This window comes from Telopea speciosissima, chromosome 10 (genome assembly GCF_018873765.1).
Source record: "Telopea speciosissima isolate NSW1024214 ecotype Mountain lineage chromosome 10, Tspe_v1, whole genome shotgun sequence".
Classification (NCBI taxonomy): domain Eukaryota; kingdom Viridiplantae; phylum Streptophyta; class Magnoliopsida; order Proteales; family Proteaceae; genus Telopea; species Telopea speciosissima.
The window spans coordinates 58,186,682-58,207,142 of NC_057925.1; the positions used below are offsets into that span (position 1 = coordinate 58,186,682).

Consider the following 20,461-nt stretch of genomic DNA (forward strand, 5'->3'; position numbering starts at 1 on the left):
AAGGACCTCCAAATCCCATGTTTTATTTTTCTCCAGGGCATCCATTTCTTCATCCATTGCCTCCTTCCATTTCTATTCAGCTATTGCTCCTGCCAGTTGTTAGGAATAGAAACGGACGAAGAAACAAAGGCATGGAATGAAGGAGTCAGAGAATTATAAGAAACAGGATTGGAAATTGGGTGTTGAGTACAACTCCGCCTAGGTTTTCGAATAGCAATAGGTAAATCAAGACTAGGATCAGAAATAGGCTCACCAGAGTGATGACTAGGAGCAGGACTTGGAGCAGGTATTGATTGTGTGGGAGCAGTGGTGGTGGTCTCTTTGTGCCAAGTTCCACGAGGAGGGAAGTATGTTCCACGAGAGAATTTCGTCAACTCTTTTGATTCTCCAGACTCCCCCTGAGTTATAGGCTGCCCATTCTGTCCTTGCTCTTGTTCTTGACTGGTAATCCCATCCTCCAATTCAACAAATACATCCTCTATGGTAGGAACATGTACAACCAAGGGAGCTATCATAGGTACATCTTCATCACTTGAAATCTCCCCTTGAAGAGGTACCGGCGGAGCAAAATAGGCTTTAGATTGCCGAAAAACCACATCCATGGTCACAAATAATTTCCTAGGAGGATGGCAGCACTTCTACCCTTTATGGGTGGCTGAATGTCCAAGAAAAATACAGCGAAGACCTTTGGGGTCAAATTTTCCATGAGGATGGTGGTTGCGAGCGAAGACCACACAGCCAAAAAGTTTTGGAGGAACAACCAAAGTTGGTGATCCTAATAAAACATCCAAGGGGCAGCGACCAAATAAGGCACGTGAAGGAAGCCGGTTAATCAGATATGTAGCAGCAAGAATGGCATCTCCCCAAAAACGGGGTGGAACAGTCATGGCAAACATGAGGGAGCGAGTAACCTCCAACAAGTGTTGGCGTTCAGCCACGCCTTTTTGAGCTAGAGTGTGGGCGCAAGAAATCTGTTAATACCATGAGAGTCCAAATATTGGCGAAAAGCTCCATCCATTTATTCTTTGCCGTTGTCGGACTGTAAAATTTTCTCCTTTGCATCAAACTGTGTTTGAACCATTATGTGAAATAGACGAGAACAGGGAAACACATCACTCTTTCTATGCATCAAGTATACCCAGGTAGTTCGACTATAACAATCAATAAAATTGACAAACCATCGAAAACCAGATGTAGAAACACAACGGGCTGGTCCCACACATTAGAATGTATTAAACCAAAAGGAGTCACACTTCGATTATCTGAAACAGGGTAAACATTCCTAGTTTGCTTAGCCAAAGTGCAAGCATCACAAGAAAAGTTGTTTGAATAAACTAGGAAATAAAGTAGATAAGACACTCAGAGGTGGATGTCCCAAATGGCGACGCCACTTATTTATTCAAGTAATGCAGAGGTAGAATCAGAAGAGAAGGCTTGGGATGTCAATGCTATCAGCGAACTGTCAAGCACATACCAACCACTAACCACCTTAGCACATGCAATCATACGACTCGGTCTTTGGTATGCCATTCCTTCCCACAGTGATCACATTTAATAGGAGGGTGATCACCAAACACACGATCACCGTAACTATTGCGGGAAGAGTTCCCACAGGAAAGATTCGAAGACCCAGAAAGTAGACCTGAGTGCTCTTGAGTGACGGGCGTAACCGTGGCAGTCCGGCGGCTATCCTCCGCCGCAAGAATTGCATAATCCTGCTCAAGAGTAGGCAAAAGATCACGACTCTATATTTGTCTGGGTCTGATCAAACTCTATATTAAGACCGACTCAGAAAATCAAAAACCGTTAAGCCATCTTCCCACTTCCAGAAAGCGGTGGCGTCAACAACACAGGTTGCAGTGTAGGTCCCCAAAAAATTCAGTTGCTGCCACATAGTGCACATCTTATCATGAATGATACTGAGTAAGAGAGAGACAACTCCAACTACTTTGTGAGTGGATTTCTTGTCAGAGTTCATAGCACTGAGCAGCATTCCTGACCTGAGAATAGGTGTCATGGGTTGTCTTCCTGATCTTGGTAGCCGAATCATGAAGAAGGTAGTGTCCATAGTTATCAAGGCGGCAAGGCGACCACGGCGTTTGAGAGCCTTCCTAAGCGCCTTGGCGATAGGGCGGCCGCAAGGCGTCGCCTTGGTCGCCAAGGCGTTCTAGTGTTCTTTTTTTTATATAACCATTTTATTTGGCACAAATAGCATATTAAAAATTATATAATTCTACTTCTTTGCCAAATAAATATTAAAGAGTCAAACCAATGCAAGATATTCATCCAAAAAAACAAATTAACAAACTAAGTTCGTCATATTATCATAGCAATATAGCATATAATTATGAAAGTATGAAACAACATTATAAATTATTAAATATAAAGCATAAAGGGTTGGTAAATTATTATACTTACCTCTATGATGCCAAAATGAGTGCTTAGGCAGTAGGCCCTAAGGTCATCCACTATATTTCTACTCATGTGACCCTGTCAATCAATACTCAATAAAAGAAAACATGAAATAACCTAAAATAGTAAAATGCCAAAATTAAGTAATCATTAAAGTTTAAACATTCAAATACTTAAAGTGAAGAAAAGTCTAAAAAAAACCATCCAAATTCCAATACACATTGTTTAACAAATACTTCACTACTTCAAATTTTACTCCCAATTAAGTATATTCAAATCATCTTCTTCCTCTTGTTCATTGCCCACAACATTACTTTGTATACCAAAATCATCCTCAACATCTTCATCATCACGCACATCCTCTTGCTCCAACTCCAACCCGAACTCTAGTTCGTCATCTGAAGACTCCTCACAGACCCTATTGCGCCGTGAATAAGAGGCTAATGCTGGAGCCGCTCCACTGGTTGATGGTCCAGACCTCCTTGCTCTATTGGTGCCATGAAACGATGAAGATGCTCCAGAAACTGTTGATACAGTTCTCCAAGTGAGATCATCCCCAGGATGAACTAATTCATCATTTGATACGCCAGTCATCCACTCACTACTCCAATCTAGATCATCATGCACCAGTGGATTAGAATTTCTGGATTGTTCCCTTTTCTCTTGGAACCTTACTTGAAGACGGCGATTATACTGGATGTATACAAGATCATTTAAACGTTGATGCTCTAACCTATTCCTCTTCTTGGTGTGAATCTGAAGAACAATTAACAATATACAAATATCACTTTTATTCCTTAATCATTCTTTCATAAAACTACACAAAAAACAAAAAATTAAAATTAAAATTAACTTAGTACTAAAGTACTCAGTTACTCACAAACTCAAATATGCTCCAATTGCGCTCACAACCAGAGGATGAGCAACAAAGGCCAAGTAAGCGTCTTGCAAGCTTTGTAAGCTCAGGTGTAGAGCTTCCATGTTTTTCCCACCAAACGACTATAAATATATATATATAAGAAAAAATATAGATTAAATTAAAATCAACATGCAAAATACAAAGTACAAACAAGTGAAACAACTAAACAATATAAATTAAAAAGAAAATTACTTACTAGGATTCAACTTGTCCCTTTGTCTAATTGCCATCTCCTTTGCAAAACTTCCATTACTTCCAGTATAAGCAGCAGATTGTGCACTGATCTTGTATTGAAAGGTTGTATCAGGCACCATCCTTGTAAGAATATCATTAAAGGCATCATTTGCTTTATGCATCAAGGAGTTGACTACAGATTCATCTGATTCCTTCTCAATTGCACTAAAGTACTTGCTTGGATTGAGGAGAAATACAGCCAAATATATTGGTCGCTCCATCTGACTTGTCCAACGCCTATCAATAAGTTTTATGATCTTCTTCCATTTTCTTTCTATGCCCTTAAAATTTGATTTTATGTTCTTCTTTGCCTCTTCCATTGCAATATATACTTCAGGCAATGCAGGCCTCTCATCTCCATCTACTATCCTCAATACTTGAATAAGAGGCAATGATGCTCTCAAGCAATCTTGCACACCATTCCAGAAAGGTGTGGAAAGAATTATTTCAACAATTTGCTTCCTTGCCTCTGTATGTGACAACTTAGAATTGTCCCAGTGATCAGAAAGAAATAATTTCCTCAAATTATCCTTATGTTTCAATAATCTCTGAAGTGTTAAAAATGAAGATGCAAATCTGGTTGCTCCAGCCCTCACTAAGTCTGCTCCTCTTGTATGTACCCTCATAGCTTCAAGAAGGCGAGTATGCCTATAGATGAAGCTAGTAATTTTTCTCCCCTTCAATATCACAGACTTACATGTTTTTATATTGCCTATCTCCTCCATCATAAGGTCTAGGCAATGAGCTGCACATGGAGTCCAATACAACTTCTTTCTTTTCTCCATTAATAACCTTCCAGCAGCAACATAATTGGAAGCATTATCAGTGACCACTTGAACCACATTCTCCTCTCCAATCTCCTCAATCTTACTATCAAGGAGCTCAAATAACATTTTCGCATCTTGTATTTGACTTGATGCATCCACAGACCCCAAAATGAATGTCCCCTCTGTACTGTTGACAAGAAAATTAATTAAGTGTCTTCCTTTCTTGTCTGTCCACCCATCAGACATGAGAGTGCACCCTTTCTTCCAAGAGATTGTGTGTTTCTTTTTTATTTCATCAATTTTCTCCTTCTCAGACTTCAATAGAGGAACCCTATAATCATGAAATGAAGGGGGCTTGAAACCTGACCCATACTGTCCAATTGCCTCAACCAACTCCTCAAAGCTCCTTAGCCTCAAGGCATTGAATGGAACACCGCTTTCATAAGCCTACCTTGCAAAGTAAGAACGAAGTTTATCTCTTTCCTCCTCTGATCTCATACGGTTCTCCATTGTAGTTTGTTGGGGACCTTTACCGTGCCCTTCTGCAACAACCTCTTTAGGAGTCCCCCTCTTGACATGAGCATCCATGGGACCCCTTACTTGTTGTTTGACTATGGTCTGAATGACAACTTTTTTTTTTTTTGAAGTTGTTCCAGAGCTTGGAATAAGGCTTGAGCAGCTTGAGTCCCCCCCCCCCCCCCAAATCCGACTCTACATGCCCTTCTTCAGCCCCTTGGCCCCCTTCTTCAGGTAAATCTTCACTACCAACATCCAAATCATCCAAATTTTCCATTCTCCTCTTCTTGTTTTTCAAGATTGCTTCTCTCATCTCTGTAGCAATTGCTGCAGTTGTCTTTGTGCACTTGGCTACATCTCCATAGCCACCAACCAAGTGTTGCTTCAATCTTTTTATTCCTTCCTTGGTATCTACCCCACAAAGGATACACTTGACACAATTCTTGTCTTCTAAATTAGGCCAGTATCCATACTTCCACCCAGGATCATTAGACTTAGCCTTCCTTTTTGGATCCTTGCTTGGATCAATCCCTGATCCCGCTGTACTTATATTTTCAGCCCCACTACTACCATCAACATTGGCCATGTATAAAGAGCTGATGTCTAGTTGTCTACAATGATAGAAAATAGAAAAAAAATTAAAAATATAGAACTAATACTCTAATAGAAGACTAGAAGTACTACAACCGCACAAACATTGGCACCTTTTTTATGCAAAAGGTTTAATTAAGAAATATGAATCATATGACATCCGAAAGCATGGTTGGAGAAGGGGAGAAAAATTACAGCTGACTTGTATATTTATGAACAAAATATCTGTTCCCTTCATGTTTGTAGTAGCAGTAGAACTTTTATCCAAACTATTTGCACATGCATCCTGAAAATTAATTGCATAAATGACCAAGAGATGCCCCAAGAACCCATTTTCTTTATTTCGTTCAATCATCCACAGTGTGAGGAAATTAAAGAAGATATTGCCAATAGAATTAGGAAGGGCCGAAGGGATGGATGAAGCAAAAAGGTGCTTCTGGTGATTGAAGGAATAAATATACAAGTTAGGTGTAGGAGCACCTTATCTTTTCAAAGAAAAATTATGGGCAACGAAACAAAGATTGTAATGGATATGGGCAACGAAAAGCAGATTCAACACCTTATCTTTAATCATTAACAAAATAGACCAGAAGAAAGGGAGTACGAAGAACTGAAATCAAAAGAGAAGAACTGAAATTAAAAAAAAAAAAAAAAAAAAATCAAAACACTTACTGACTTACAACAGTGTTGGCCGGAATTTGTCGCCGGAGTAAAGGAAGACAGCTGGTTTCCGCTGCAAAAGGAAGAAATAGAAAGATGTGGTTAGAAGAAAAGGGTTTGGACTTTGGATATTAGAAGAAGAAGAAAAAAAAAAGAATGCATAAGGGCACAAAATTACAATACTTACTGGTGGAGGCAGGGGTTGTCGCCGGAACCTGGTGGGGGTGGAGATGGAGAATGAGATGTCGGAAATGAAGGGCACAGATTTTAAAAACCTTGATGGACTGAGGACTGAGAGGGAAGTGATGAAGTCTCAACTCTCAAGTTGCCGCTGCAAGCCTGCAACTCCGGCAAGTCGCTGCTGCCGCTTCTTTTCTCTGGAGATTGAGAATGAGATATTGAGATGTCGCAACTCGGAAATAAAGGGGTTGAAGGACTGAGGACTGAGAGAGAACTCAGGGAAGCCTTGAAGGAAGTCTCAAGGTCGCCGCTGCAAGTTGCCGTTGCCGTTGCCGCTGCAAGTCGCCGCTTCTTCTTCTCTTTCGTTTTTTTTGTTCTTTCGATTTTGAAATGTGAAGGAATTCGATATGATAAGTTACTTTTTAGGTTTTGTTTTTTTATTTATTTTAAGTTTTAACTTTTTACTTATGATTCCATGCTTCTCAGAGCATATAACTAAAAATACACCCCCAATGAGATATTTCCAATTAGAATATCTTATTAAAACATAAAAAAAATTAAAAAACAAAAGTAAACAAAAAAAAAAGGTCTAAGGCGACCGCCCAGAAGAAAAGGCGTTCGAAGGTGCTTAAGGCGACGCCTTGGTGTCCAAGGCGCTCGCCTTTCTGTTACACACTAAAGCATCCAACCGCCTAGACCCTCTAAAACCGCCTGGACGCCATGGTGCCGCCTAGGCGACGCCTTGATAACTATGGTAGCGTCCGACAATCTCTTGGTCTGTGGAATTAACCAGATAAGACATGACCAAGAAGTTAAAATTCATACACCTATCTTGTGCAGGACCAGCAACGATAGGCCTGATAGAGGTTCCAGTGATGTAGCCAGAGAGACCACAAGAACCATGAGCAAACAAACAAGAACGAGACCACAATAGGTAATTGCTTCCATTTAATTTAATAGGCCTGGTTGGAAACTGAGCAAAATCACGTTGCGACATGCCATCGGGGCCAGAGGAAGCAGAAGTGATCTCTGAGTTGTCAGCATGGTAGTTGGAACAAAAGTTCTCAAAAATAAAAAAGCACAGAAAAGAATCGCCCATAAAATTACTATATAGGGAGGCAAAAAAGACCCTTGGTGGGAGTCAACTAACCACCATGGGTGTAAAAAAGAAGGCGGCAAGGTAGGAGAAGGCTCCCGCGAGGAGAGGGAGGTCGAGAGGGGTCGAGGGAGGTTGGAAGGGTTGCTGAAGGGCTGGTGGAGGTTGGCGGGTCTTGCGAAAGGCTGGGGTTGGTGGCGGAAGGCTGGCGGAGGTGGTTGTTGCTGGCAGAAGTCGAGTGATGGCTGTCGGTGGTTAGGCTAGGGCGAGATCACAAAAGAGAGAGAGAGAGAGGAAAAAAGAATTATTGCCCATATTCCTGGATGATTTTTGGCTCTGATACCATGTTGGAACTGCTGACTCTAAAAGGCCGATCTTGTAGGGAAAGGAGGAAACAATGGGCTTGGATGATAATGACACTTTTGACTCTCTATTTATCTTTTTTTTTTTTTTTTGTTTCCGGAACAAAAAAATAGTGGAATGTTTGTTAAAATCGGTTCTTTTTTTGTTCTAAGGAATGAACTGGGACCAAAAAGTAGTTGAGAAATAGAAAAAAAGAAGCTCCAATTTGCAACTTCTCTATTCCAGAAATAAACAGAGAAATAATGGGGGGGCGGGGGTGTTCGACCTCTCTCCACGACTCTCATCTCTACGAGACACCTTTGCCACCAGCACCACCACCCCTACCACTACCTCTGCTATAGGCACTGCCTCCACCACTACCATTATCACCTCCACTGCTACTGTAACCCCCACCATCTCCACCACTGCCAACGTACCTTCACCGTTTCCACCACCACCACCACCAATGCCACCACCACTACAACCTCTACCGCCACCACCTCCACAATTGCCACCGCATTGCCACCATCGCCACGTCCACCCACCACCACAACCAGCTCCTATACCATTGCCTCCACTATCGCCACCACTACCACCACCACTACCACCTCCACCACCACCATTGTACCACCACTGCCACCGCACCACCTCCACCACTTCCTCTAGCACTGTCGCCACTACCACCACCATCACCACCTCCTCCACCACCACCGCTATCTCCTCTACCACCGCCATCGCACCACCACCATCTCCACCACCACACCCTCGCCATTTCCACCACCGTCGCGGGCGCCATTTTCACCACTACTGCCACAATCTCCTCCACCTCCACCTCCACCATTACCTCCACCGCCTCCACCATCTCCCCCACTACCACTGCCATCACCACTACGTCCTTCAAATTTCTGGGTATGCAATAACATTTTTGAAAATTTATTGAAGTTTCATAAACATAAATTCATACGCATAACAAATGTGTTTCTGTTTCTTTTCTGGGCAAGAAATAAAATGTACTATCCGTTACTAAACACGTTTTTTTTGTCAAGAAATTTAGCCTAGTAATAAAAAAAAGTTACCTTTGGATAGAAACATGGCCCAGAAACAGAAGTGTTATCATGCAGGCCCAAAGTGTATATCACACAGGAGCTCTAACATGGCAAACTATCCAAAGGGTGACACGGGTGGATAAATAATTCAACACCTGCCCGCGCCCAGGGGGACTCGATACTGTGACCCCCGCCTGCTCTGGTACCATGTTGAATTCCGTTAATACTGGCTTGAGTCAAAGTTACTACAGCCATGCTTTATTTATAATAGAATAGGGAACATTCTAGAATGGATACAAGGACAATATTACCCCTGAACCCATTTTACAACAGTGGTAGAACAGATGTCAGCCCTGGTTGCAGAGCTGGACTCACAAACCACACAATTATTGTCTACTAGATTGCACGCGTTTGGTCGCCTCTGAGGTATGTGTTAGCACACAATTTTGGTGGGGGGATTGAAAGGATTGGGGGTTGAGGGGAGATCGACTCAATGTACTAGGGATCGCCAGTACTGTACTACTGTGAGAGCAGGTCAGAATAACAGTGTAAGAAAAAAGAACAGAATAACAGCAGAAAATAAGACGAGTACTACAGAAAGAGGGTTCGAGTCAGGAAACAGCTTCTCCGCAAAGCGGGGGGGGGGGTGAAGGCTGCGTAATTTATGACCCTCCCCAGACCTCGCAATGGTGGGAGCCTCGTCTACTGGGTACAGCCTTTCACTAGAGAAAGAGGAGAATGGGAATCGGACCTGAGGAAAGGGGGGGGGTGTAGAGAGAGATATAAAGATAACTCCTAACATATTAATAAAAATCCAACTTGAAATGGAAACTAAACAAACTAGGAAAATTGGGAACTACTGCCTCCCTACGTATCGCTACCAAAAAGAATCAAATAAAATGAATAGAAGATTACATAATCAATCAATCTCTACCAAGAACCTTCGGACCAAAAATTTTGGTTGGGGGCCGGTTGCATCTTGGTTTGGGTCTCCAAAGTGGATCTTTTTGGTCCAACCATGCAAAAACAACTGCATCAGCATATCTTCAAATTCCGATGGCAGAACATCATCAGACCTGGAACAATTTTCCCACTAATCAAGTAAAACTTGATTTATAAAAATCAACTTCATCCAATGGTCAGATTCTTTGATTCACTAGCTAGTAGCCAAATTAGTAACTAATGACAGAATTTAGCAACTACGTGTATCTCCCTATTCACAAGTTAGATCAGGTTACAAATAAAGTCGATGGCAGTATAGGAATTGATATAGATAGGCGTTGGATAAATTAGAAGTTACTTTATTTATTTTCTTTTCTTTGTTTCAGCCGTAGGTAGAAGTAGAGTTTGAGTCAAAGTTTGTTGAGTCCGTGATAGAGTTTATCTCTCTTTCAGTTTCAAAATAGGAATAGAATTTCTTTTCGTTTAATTTTGTAAATGGGCATGTAACCGTGGCTGATTAGTTTTGAATGAATGAAAATTTGAGTTGAATAGTGATACTCACAGTTTTAGTCCTACCATAAAGTAAGTTTAACTTCAGAGATTCTTTTCCCTAACTCTGAAATCAATCGGAACCTGCAACCACCGTTACTTCCAAGTTTCAGAAATGCGCAGTTCAAATAACACTTGATTTCCACAACTGTAGTGGTTTGGATCGAACCAGCAGGCCTAGGTGACAACAAATCTGGAGATTTCGAGCTGTTTGAGGCAGATTCCAGAGGCTGCAACTTGACTTCTCCTCTTGTGTGACACTGTGGCTCCCTGGTTCCAAAGGTTGAAGAAGACCTTCAATCGTGAGTTGTGTTTTAATCTTTTTTTTTTTTTCTGACTTTCCATAATTGTCCCTTCTCTTTACCCTCAAGTCCCATCTATCCATATTTATCTCTTATTCCCAGATAACCCGTATTCTTTAAGTAGTAATTTCAATTCTGTCCTCTCTTCTGGTTTACCTTATTTACCTTTTAAGATCCCCTTCAATTACAATATTGCCATGCCGTCATAATCTTCAGTTATTTACCATTCTGCCATTGCTGTTGTAAAACTTCAAATATTTACTGTTTTACCACTTGTGCTTATGATTTTTGTAATCAGTTCTAGTGTTGGCGGTCTAGTGTTGGTTTTCTCCCTTCTCTCCCCCCAAAACACTCAATACTCAATACATGATGGCATGATGCATCACAGTATCATACCTTATATCATTAAAAATTAAATTTAAGCCACCTCAAGTCATCAAAATGAAAAAGCATACATGACACATAAAAATTCAAAATAATCAAACATCATAAATTAATTAAAAAACTAAAAGACATGGCACAAAATCACAAAGGATCAACATTCTCTTATTTAGTAATCAGTTAATCACTAATCAATAATCACTAAGTCCTAGATAAAAAATGTGTTATTATCATCATTTAATAAAAGACATAGTTGCATTGCATACCTTAACCAGGATGTTACCAAGAAAATGAAAAAATTGAAGAGATGTCAACTGTCAAGACTCAAGAATCAGGATGTTCATGTTGTCCATGACTCCATGTATCAATCCTGAAAATTAACAATGCAAGTAAGCATGCTAATTGTTAAAAACAATTAATAGAGAAGAAAGAAGAAATAAATCAAATGAAGGGGGGAAAAAGGAAATAAGATGAAGAAATGAAGAAGATGAAAGTCTCAAAATATCCTAGTTTAAGCAGTCAAATACTCAAATACTCAAGACTTCAAGAGTAAAGTACTCAAGTTAAGTGTCAATGTCAAAGACTCAAAATATCCATAATATCCAAATACATATGTCATGATTTAATCAAAATCATCAAGCAGTAAATTAGCAGCTGGTAGATGATCATGATCTTCTTCTTGTTGTTCCATGGAACCATGTGCCCTTTCTCCAAAATTATCTATGACATCCTCGTCGTCATTCATATCTTCCTCTTCTACCATATCTCCATCTGATCCTGAATCATCTTCAACAATAGCCGTCTGGGCCATTCCTCGATTACGACGTGCGTAAGAGTTGATTGCTCCAGAGGTTGATGGTTGAGCTCTCCTTGCTCGGTTTTGGCCTTCAAATGATGTAGATGCCCCCATTGCTCTATCAGCAGCGCCCCATGTGAGATCATCCTGGGGATGGACTAAATCATCCATTGGTTGGCTAACCATCCACTCACTAGTCCAGTCTAACTCATCAAGCAATAGGGGATCATAATTTCTATTCTCCTCACGCCTTTGTCGAAACCTTTCTTGAAGGCGGCGATTGTATTGAACATAGACTAGATCATTCAAACGTTCATGTTCTAGTCTATTCCTCTTCTTGGTGTGTATCTGAATTCAATAGAGGATCCCAAGTCATTCTTCTATAAACTAATAACAAAATAAAAAGTCTAAAAATAAAAAATAAATAAATGTAATCACAAAATACTTACAAAATCAAATGTGCTCCAATTGCGATCACAACCAGAAGAGGTACAACAAAGGCTCAGTAAACGCCGTGCAATCCTTGAAAGCTCAAAAGCATCACCTCCATGTGTATCCCACCAAAGAACTATAAAGTATTAATATAATAAAAAAAATTGGATTAATATATCATTCAAAATAGGTACAAACTACAAACAAAATAATTAAATAATATAAAATAATTATGCAATTAGCTACTTACTAGGATTCATAGTTGTCCGTTGTCTAATGGCCATACTGGTCGAAAAAAGACCTCGAGCATTTCTATATTCACCAGCCTGATGTAATATCTTGTCTTGTAAAGATGGATCAGGCACTAATCTTGAAGTGACTTGATTAAAAGCCGTTTGTAAAGTCTGTCTCATTTGATAATCCTCAGCTTTTGAATACTGAAAAAACTTCCCAGGATTAAGAAACAATGCAGCAGCATACAATGGGCGCTCCATCTGACACTCCCATCGCCTATTAACAATATTTATGACTTTCTTCCACAACCTCTCTTTATCCCCAAAATTTTTCTTAATCATCTTTTTAGCCTCTTCTATAGTTGTCATGGCGCTAGAGAGGGTTGCATGGCGACCTACGCCATGGCGTCCCTCTTTGATTTCTTCTTCCTGTCTCTCTTTCCCTCTTCGATTTCTTCTTCCTGTCTTCGATTTCTTCTTCCCTCTTCGATTTCTTCTTTCCCTCTTCAATTTCTTTCGATTTCTTCTTTCCCTCTTCGATTTCTTCTTCCCATCTTCTTTCCCTCTTCGATTTCTTCTTTCCCTCTTCGATTTCTTCTTCGATTTCTGAATTTTCTTCTTAAAACTTGAGAAACAATAGAGAAAAAATAAAACATGGCTCGAGTATACATCTATTAACACATTAAAAATAGAGAAAATAAAAAATAAAACATGGTCGACATGCTCGCCATGGCGGGCGACATGTCGATATATCGACGTGACACCTCTCCCCCGACTTGAATCGCCGTGACGCCGTGACAACTATGGCCTCTTCCATGGCAACATAGACTTCAGGCAAGGCGGGCTTCTCATTAGCATCTACAATCCTCAAAACAACAATAAGTGGTTTTGATGCTCTGATACAGTCTTCCACACCATTCCAAAATGTAATAGCAAAGACCGTTTCAGCCACTTTCTTTCCTGCCTCTGTCTTTGCCAAATTAGACTGCTTCCAATCATCAGAAATAAATAAATGCCTCAAGTCATCCTTATGCCTCAATAAGCTCTGGAGTGTTAGAAATGAAGTTGCAAATCTTGTTACAACAGCCCTCACAAGATCTCTCCCATTTGTTTTAGCTCTTATGGCATCTAGAAGGCGTGTGTGTCTGTAGATGAATGTTGTTATTTTCCTAGCCTTCACTATCACCTTCTTGTGTGCCTTCAAGTTACCAATATCTTCCAACATAAGATCAATGCAGTGGGCTGCACAAGAAGTCCAATAGAGCCTTGTCCTCTTTTCCATCAACAATGCACCAGCTGCTTTATAATTGACAGCATTATCTGTAACAACTTGCACAACATATTCTTCCCCAATTTCTTCTACTTTGCTATCAAGTAATTGAAACAAGGTATTTGCATCTTGTACATAACTTGATGCATCAACAGAACCCATAAAATAAGTCCCCTCCGGACAGTTGACAAGGAAGTTGATCAAATGTCTTCCCTTTTTATCTGTCCACCCATCAGACTTGAGTGTACATCCAAACTGCTTCCAATACCCTTCATAGGTCTTTTTCATCTCTGCAGTTCTCTCCTTTGCTGACTTTAACAAAGGCACCCTCGCTTCATGATAAGTAGGGGGCCTATATCCTGGCCCATATTGTGCAACGGATTCTATCATAACTTCAAAGCTTCTTGATTTTAGTGTATTAAATGGAATCCCACACTCATAAAGCCAATCCACAATATGATTATCAACTCTCTTTTTCTCTTCAGTTGATCTCATCCGGTTCTCTATTGTAGTTTGGTTACGGCCTTTAAGCCTCTTGTCAGCAACCACTTGTTCAGGTGTTCGTCTCACATGAGCATCCATGGGACCCCTTACTTGTGGCTGAATTATGACATTCCTCCTTCTCTTTGCAGCTGTACCAGAGCTTGGAATCACTTTGGAAGAAGATTGAGACCTACCAGTACCAGGACCAGATTGAGACTGTCTGCTCAACCTCTACATATGTCTCTTCTCCTTCTCCTCCCTCATGATCATCATCATCATCATCATCCAATATATCTGCTGCTTTCTTCTTCCTATTGCGCATTAAAGCTGCATTCATCTCTTGAGCAATTGTTGCAGTTGTCTTGGTGCACTTCGCAACATCTCCATATCCACCCACCAAATGTTGCTTTATCCTTTTAATCCCACCTCTCAGATCTTTTTTGCACAGATTGCATTTGACAAGATTTTTGTTCGTAAGGTCAGGCCAATACCCATACTTCCACCCCGGGTCATTTGATTTGGCCTTCCTCTTTGGGTCTTTGAATGGATCATACCCCGCAGTACTGCCGTTATCAGCCCCACTACTAGCTACGCCAACATTACCACCCTCGACATTGCTATCCATTGTGTAATGACTAATGAATCAATATTCAAAGCTTTGCAGGCTTGCAATGTGCCAACTGCCAAGGGATAAAAGTAACTACAAAAGAAGGAAAAGAAAACACATAGAAGAAGTAGAAGAAGCTTAGAAGTTACAGTTACGGACTTTAAAAAAAAAAAAAAAAAAAAAAAAGGCAGCAGCAGGCATTACAGGCTACAGAGAAGAAGAAGCAGCAGAAGCTTAGAAGTTACAGTTGCAGACTTTAAAAAAAAAAACAGCAGCAGCAGGCATTACAGGCTACAGAGAAGAAGTAGAAGAAGCTTAGAACTTAGAAGTTAGAGACTTACAGTTACAGACTTAAAAAAATAAAAACAGCAGCAGCAGGTATTACAGGCTACAGAAGTACAGAGAAGAAGAAGCAGCAGAAGTAAACAAGTTAACAAGCAAAAAAAAAAAAGGAGAATTCCCGTTACACTGTTACAGACTACAGCAGTTAATCAAGCAAAAAAAAAGAAGCAGCAGTAAGCGTAACAGCCTACAGAGAAGAAGAAGGAGAAGCAGAAGAAGCATAGTAGCAGTAGGAGTTACAGAATACAGAGAAGAAGAAGCTAAAAAAATTAAAAGAGAACCAGCAACAGTACAGCAGGCGTTACATACAGACTACAGAGAAGAAGAAAAAGAAAAAAAAAATTGTATCAAACAACATTACAGCAGTTAATCAAAGGTAGGAGGAGGAAGCAACTAGCAAGCGTTAAATTTTTTTTAAAAAAAAGGGGAAAACAGAGAAGTAGAAGAAGAAGAATACTAGGGAGTAGGGAGTCTAGGGAGTCGGGACTTACCTTGCCGGAGCCGGACAGGTAGGAGAACGAAGCTTTGCTTGAGTGTAGTTGCTGACTTCTTGTTGCCGGAATAGCAGAGACTGAGTGTGAGAGAGTGAGAGACTGCAATATCGCATAACCTTTTGCATTACAAAAAAATAAAAGAAAAAAGGAAAATAGAGAAGTAGAAGAAGAAGACTAGGGAGAGGGATGTACCTTACCGGAGCCGGAAAGGTAGGAGAAGCTTCACCTGAGTGCCTGATGCTTGAATCGAGTTGTGGTTGCTGAAATAGCAGAGAGCCAGAGCTGCCGGAACTGGTCAAGACTTGAGTTGCTTTTGCGCAGAGAGGAGAAGAGATTTTGATTAATCCATTTTCGATTTTTAGTCTTTTAGAAGTCTGTTAGAGTTTTAGGGATTTTAGATTTTTTTAATTTTAAGTTTTAAGTTTTAATTTTTTAAGGGTTATTTATTCCATGTAGCAACACACATGCTAAACATATATAACAACCAATGAAAATAAAACAACGAAAATAAAATAGAATGCATAACAAAAAAAAAACCACTCAACAATGGCGTCCGACTTGACCCCAAGGCGCACGAAGGCGTCGCTTTAACCGCCTTGGCGATGCTTAGGTGTCCAAGTCGGCCGCCTTTCATGAGTCCTGTTGAGCGTAGCATTGCTTAGCCCTTGTAAATCCGCCTGGACGCCAAGGCGGCGCCTAGGCGACGCCTATACTACTATGATTAAATGCCTCAGTGGCAAGGTTCTAAAACTCGGGTTTCGACCAGCCAGAAATCGAGTTCGTCTTGGTTTCGACAATATCTCCGTCGAAACCTGGGACTTTCTCCAAGCTATTTCAATCCTTGGTTTCTAGGCCCAGAAGTTGGTTTTTTGCCCTGATTCTTGTTGTGCTGCCTATTTTTGACATTTTTAAACTCGGTCCATGCATTAGTTTCACATAGAGAACACTAAAAATATTACTTGTGATTTTGATCCAAGTTTGATACTGTATGTTGTTCTTGGACATGGTATCGAATAAGGTTTGACCGGAACATAACTCCTTCAGTATAAATCATTTAAGTAATCTTGAATTTGTTAGAAAGCTTTGTTTTGATAGCTTTCCAACAAGTCCAAGATTGCTTAAATCTGATTTATATTGAAGGAGTTATGTACCGGTCAAACTTAATTTGGTGTGTGCGAATGCTGTCAAAATCGCTCTGAATGAAAATATTTTTTTGGACATCAAAACAAATTTATATTTTACTGCACTTTTGGGTTTTAGCAATGTTTTACCATATTAAGATTTATGGAATTTTTAGATTTGAGAAAAACCCTAGTATTAGAAAGTTGAAAATTGCACCTACCGTCGAAAATCCAGTTTTTGTTCTTGAACTGGGGGGTTGACCTTTTTTTTTTTTTTGGATTTGATTTTTTAACTATTTTTATTGGTTTCAAATAGGAGTATTTGCTTATTTGTGAATAATATCTTAAGTAAATGAAATACAAATACATTTTCTTAAATGATATTAGGCATAACTAAGTGTCTGTCCTAGTTTCGAGCCAAGTTTTCCCAAGTTTCGATAGGCATAAGTGTCGAAACTACCAAAATATGGTTGATACCATTGAAACCCGGTCAAAATCCAGGGATTTTATAATGTCCCCCTTCAACTCGTTCCGGAAGGGTCTACTCCCTCCAAAAAGAAAATTAATAAAATATAAACTACCAAAGAATAGGCCCACACATGTAATGCTGTCATTGTACATAAATATAATTAGAAACTATCTAAATAGGAAGTAGCTTATTGCTACCAAATAACCAAAATAGATGTTACAGTTCAGAAACTAACTAATCAGTAGAAGGATGGAGAAGAAGGGAAGAATAAGAAGAGAAAAGAGGTGGAGAAGCACACTGCTGTGAGAGAAGAGTAGGCAGCCTGCGATAGAAATTAATTTCCTATCACAGGAATGAAATATTATTATATTAAAGTCCCCAATGAAATTAGGTGTGGGGTTAGGAGATTATATTGAAATTACCCCTAAACCCTCACCTATTACAACTTATCAAATATAAGGTCAAAAAAGAAGGAAAATAGAATAAAAACCCAAAGAACCAAAAGCAAAAAGACTAAACTACCCCTCATTCTCAACACTCCCCTCAAGCTGGAGCATATAGGTCTCCCATGCTTAGCTTGTTACAACAAGTGCGAAAATTAGGGGCAAACAACGACTTGGTGAAGATATTAGCTAGCTGATCTGAAGACGAGACAAACAGGATCTCAACAAGCTTCTTCAAGACGGCGTCGCGAACAAAATGGCAGTCCACCTCAATGTGTTTAGTCCGCTCATGGTAAACAAGGTTACTTGCAATATATATAGCTGCCTGGTTATCATAATACATCTTTATCATAGTAGGCACAGAATACCCCATCTGAAGAAGAAGAGACCTGACCCACAGCAACTCAGCTGTAGTATGGGCCATAACCCAGTACTCTACAACGGTAGTCTGCTTCTTACTTCGCCACGACACAAGATTACCCCCAACAAACGTATAGTAACCTATAGTGGAAAGGAGAGCAGGTGTACCTGCATGAGCTAGAGTAGCAGAAGAAAAAGGCCCGGTGGATGTAAGACTGGATGCCTCCAAGTGTTGTAAACGCTATAATATCTGGGACAGATCATCACGGTGAGGAGCTGCATTAGAACCACTACTTGGTAAGGAAACCTGTGGAGAATCACTATGGGCAGCACCATCACTACCTCCTTCAGGCGCTACATGATTGGCAGATTGAGTTGCCCTATCTGGCTTTCCATGCTTGTCCCAACAAAAATCAACAGTGTGACCAGTTTTCCCACAATTGCATTCCCGGCATAGTTATCACGACGTCACGGCGATCCAAGTCGGTGGAGGGGTGTCACGTTGATATATCGACATGTCGCCCGCCATGGCGTTGACATGGCGAGCATGTCGACCATGTTTTATTTTTTATTTTCTCTATTTTTAATGTCATTTAGTATGCTATAATATATGTCCTATAACATCAAAAATCAACATGAAAGTGTACTACACTACTACTAATATACTATGGTTTAATTAATGAAAGTGTAATATCCATTAGTGTATATGAAAGTATGAAAATATAGTTTAGCCTATCAAATAATTGAAAGCAATAGTAAAAATCAAATGATAGGCTAAGTGGCTAACCTGTTTACTGAAGCTTGATAGCAATAGTCTTTCTTCAGTGTGTGTGATTTGGCGCAAAGTAACCTGAACAAAGTAATAGGTATAGATTAATATATATGAATTTGATGAAAGAGGAGAGGAAATTATGTATTCAAAAGCAAAAAAATAATTTAAGATAGATAACTGAATATATTATAATAGTAATCAAAGATCAAAATTTAAAGTCAAGTAATCAACCAAAATACCAAATATAGATAACCTTAAGTCCTTAACTAATCTTCAAACTTCAAAGTTTAAACAATCCACTATATCCAAAAGGCCCAAAACTAATTAATTATCATATTCATCTAAAAGATCTGCATTTGGCAGATTTTCTTGTTGTGGCTCTTCGACACCATCATAGTCATCTACGACATTCTCGTCGTCATTCACATCATCTTCCTCTTCTTCCTCGTCTTCATCTGGTTCAGAGTCATCCTGAACATTAGCCATCCTTGAGCTACCTCTCCCTCTACCATGTCCACGGCGTGAATATGTCACATTGACTCTAGAGGTTGATGCTCGAGTTCTCCTTGGTCGGATGGGGGCTTCAATCGATGCCCCCATTGCTCTACCAACATCGTCCCACGTGAGATCATCATTGGGATGGACTAAATCTTCCACTGGCTGGGTAACCATCCACTCACTAGACCAATCCAGCTCATCAAGAATTAGTGGATCATATTTTTTGTTTTTGCCTTCTAGCTCACGTCTTTGTTGAAACCTTTCTTGGAGGCGGCTATTGTATTGAACATAGACTAGATCATTCAAACGAGAATGTTCCAGTCTATTCCTCTTCTTGGTATGAATCTGAATTCATAAACAAGAGAGAACAAAAAGTCATTTTTCAATAAAAGACATAACAAAAGTGAAAAAAAAAGTCTAAAAAATAAACTAAATGTAAATGTAATCATGTAAGTTAATACTTACAAACTCAAATGTGCTCCAGTTGCGCTCACAACTAGAAGAAGAGCAACAGAGGCCTAATATGCGTCGTGCAAGCTTTGAAAGCTCAAAAGCACGACCTCCATTTGTACTCCACCAAGTAACTATAAAAATATAATAAAAAAACTGAATTAATAGTAATACATCATAGACATAGTAGCATACAAAGTAGGTACAAACTAAAAATACTAAGGTACTTACTAGGATTTATGGTTGTCCGTTGTCTAATCGCCATATCCCTCCCAAAAGAACCCTTTGAAAATCTATAATCATCAATTTGCAAAGTTATCTTGTCTTGTATAGCACGGTCATCCACCAGGCTGGTCATGACATCAATCAATGAGATGTGTAGATTGGCAATCAGTTCGCCATCTTCACTTTCCTTGAACATGAAAAATTTTCCAGGATTAAGAAATAGTGCGGCTCCATACAATGGACGCTTCATCTGACACTCCCAACGCCTGTCAATGATATTTATAATTTTCTTCCACAGCCGTTCTCTATGTGCTAAATGTTCACGGATTTTCTTTTTTGCCTCTTCCATAGCAACATAAACCTCAACCATAGTAGGCCTCTCATCACCATCAACAATCCTCAAAACAACAATAAGTGGCTTCGATGCTCTAATAAAATCTTCCACAGTGTTCCAAAATGGTACAGCAAACACCGTTTCTTCCACTTTCTTTCCAGCCTCTGTCTTTGACAAATTGGAACCTTTCCACTC

At 39.8% G+C, this 20,461-nt stretch overlaps 1 long non-coding RNA gene and 1 pseudogene across 1 annotated transcript; one reads left to right on the plus strand and one right to left on the minus strand.

Moving 5' to 3' along the window:
- Positions 1–20,461, plus strand: part of LOC122643801 — a 93,988-nt pseudogene that overhangs the window by 27,539 nt on the left and 45,988 nt on the right.
- On the minus strand, positions 11,957–19,757 carry LOC122641390. The gene is made up of 2 exons (XR_006329896.1): positions 19,723–19,757; positions 11,957–12,081 (listed from the first exon to the last, which is right to left on the minus strand). It is a non-coding gene; the product is annotated as an uncharacterized LOC122641390 (long non-coding RNA).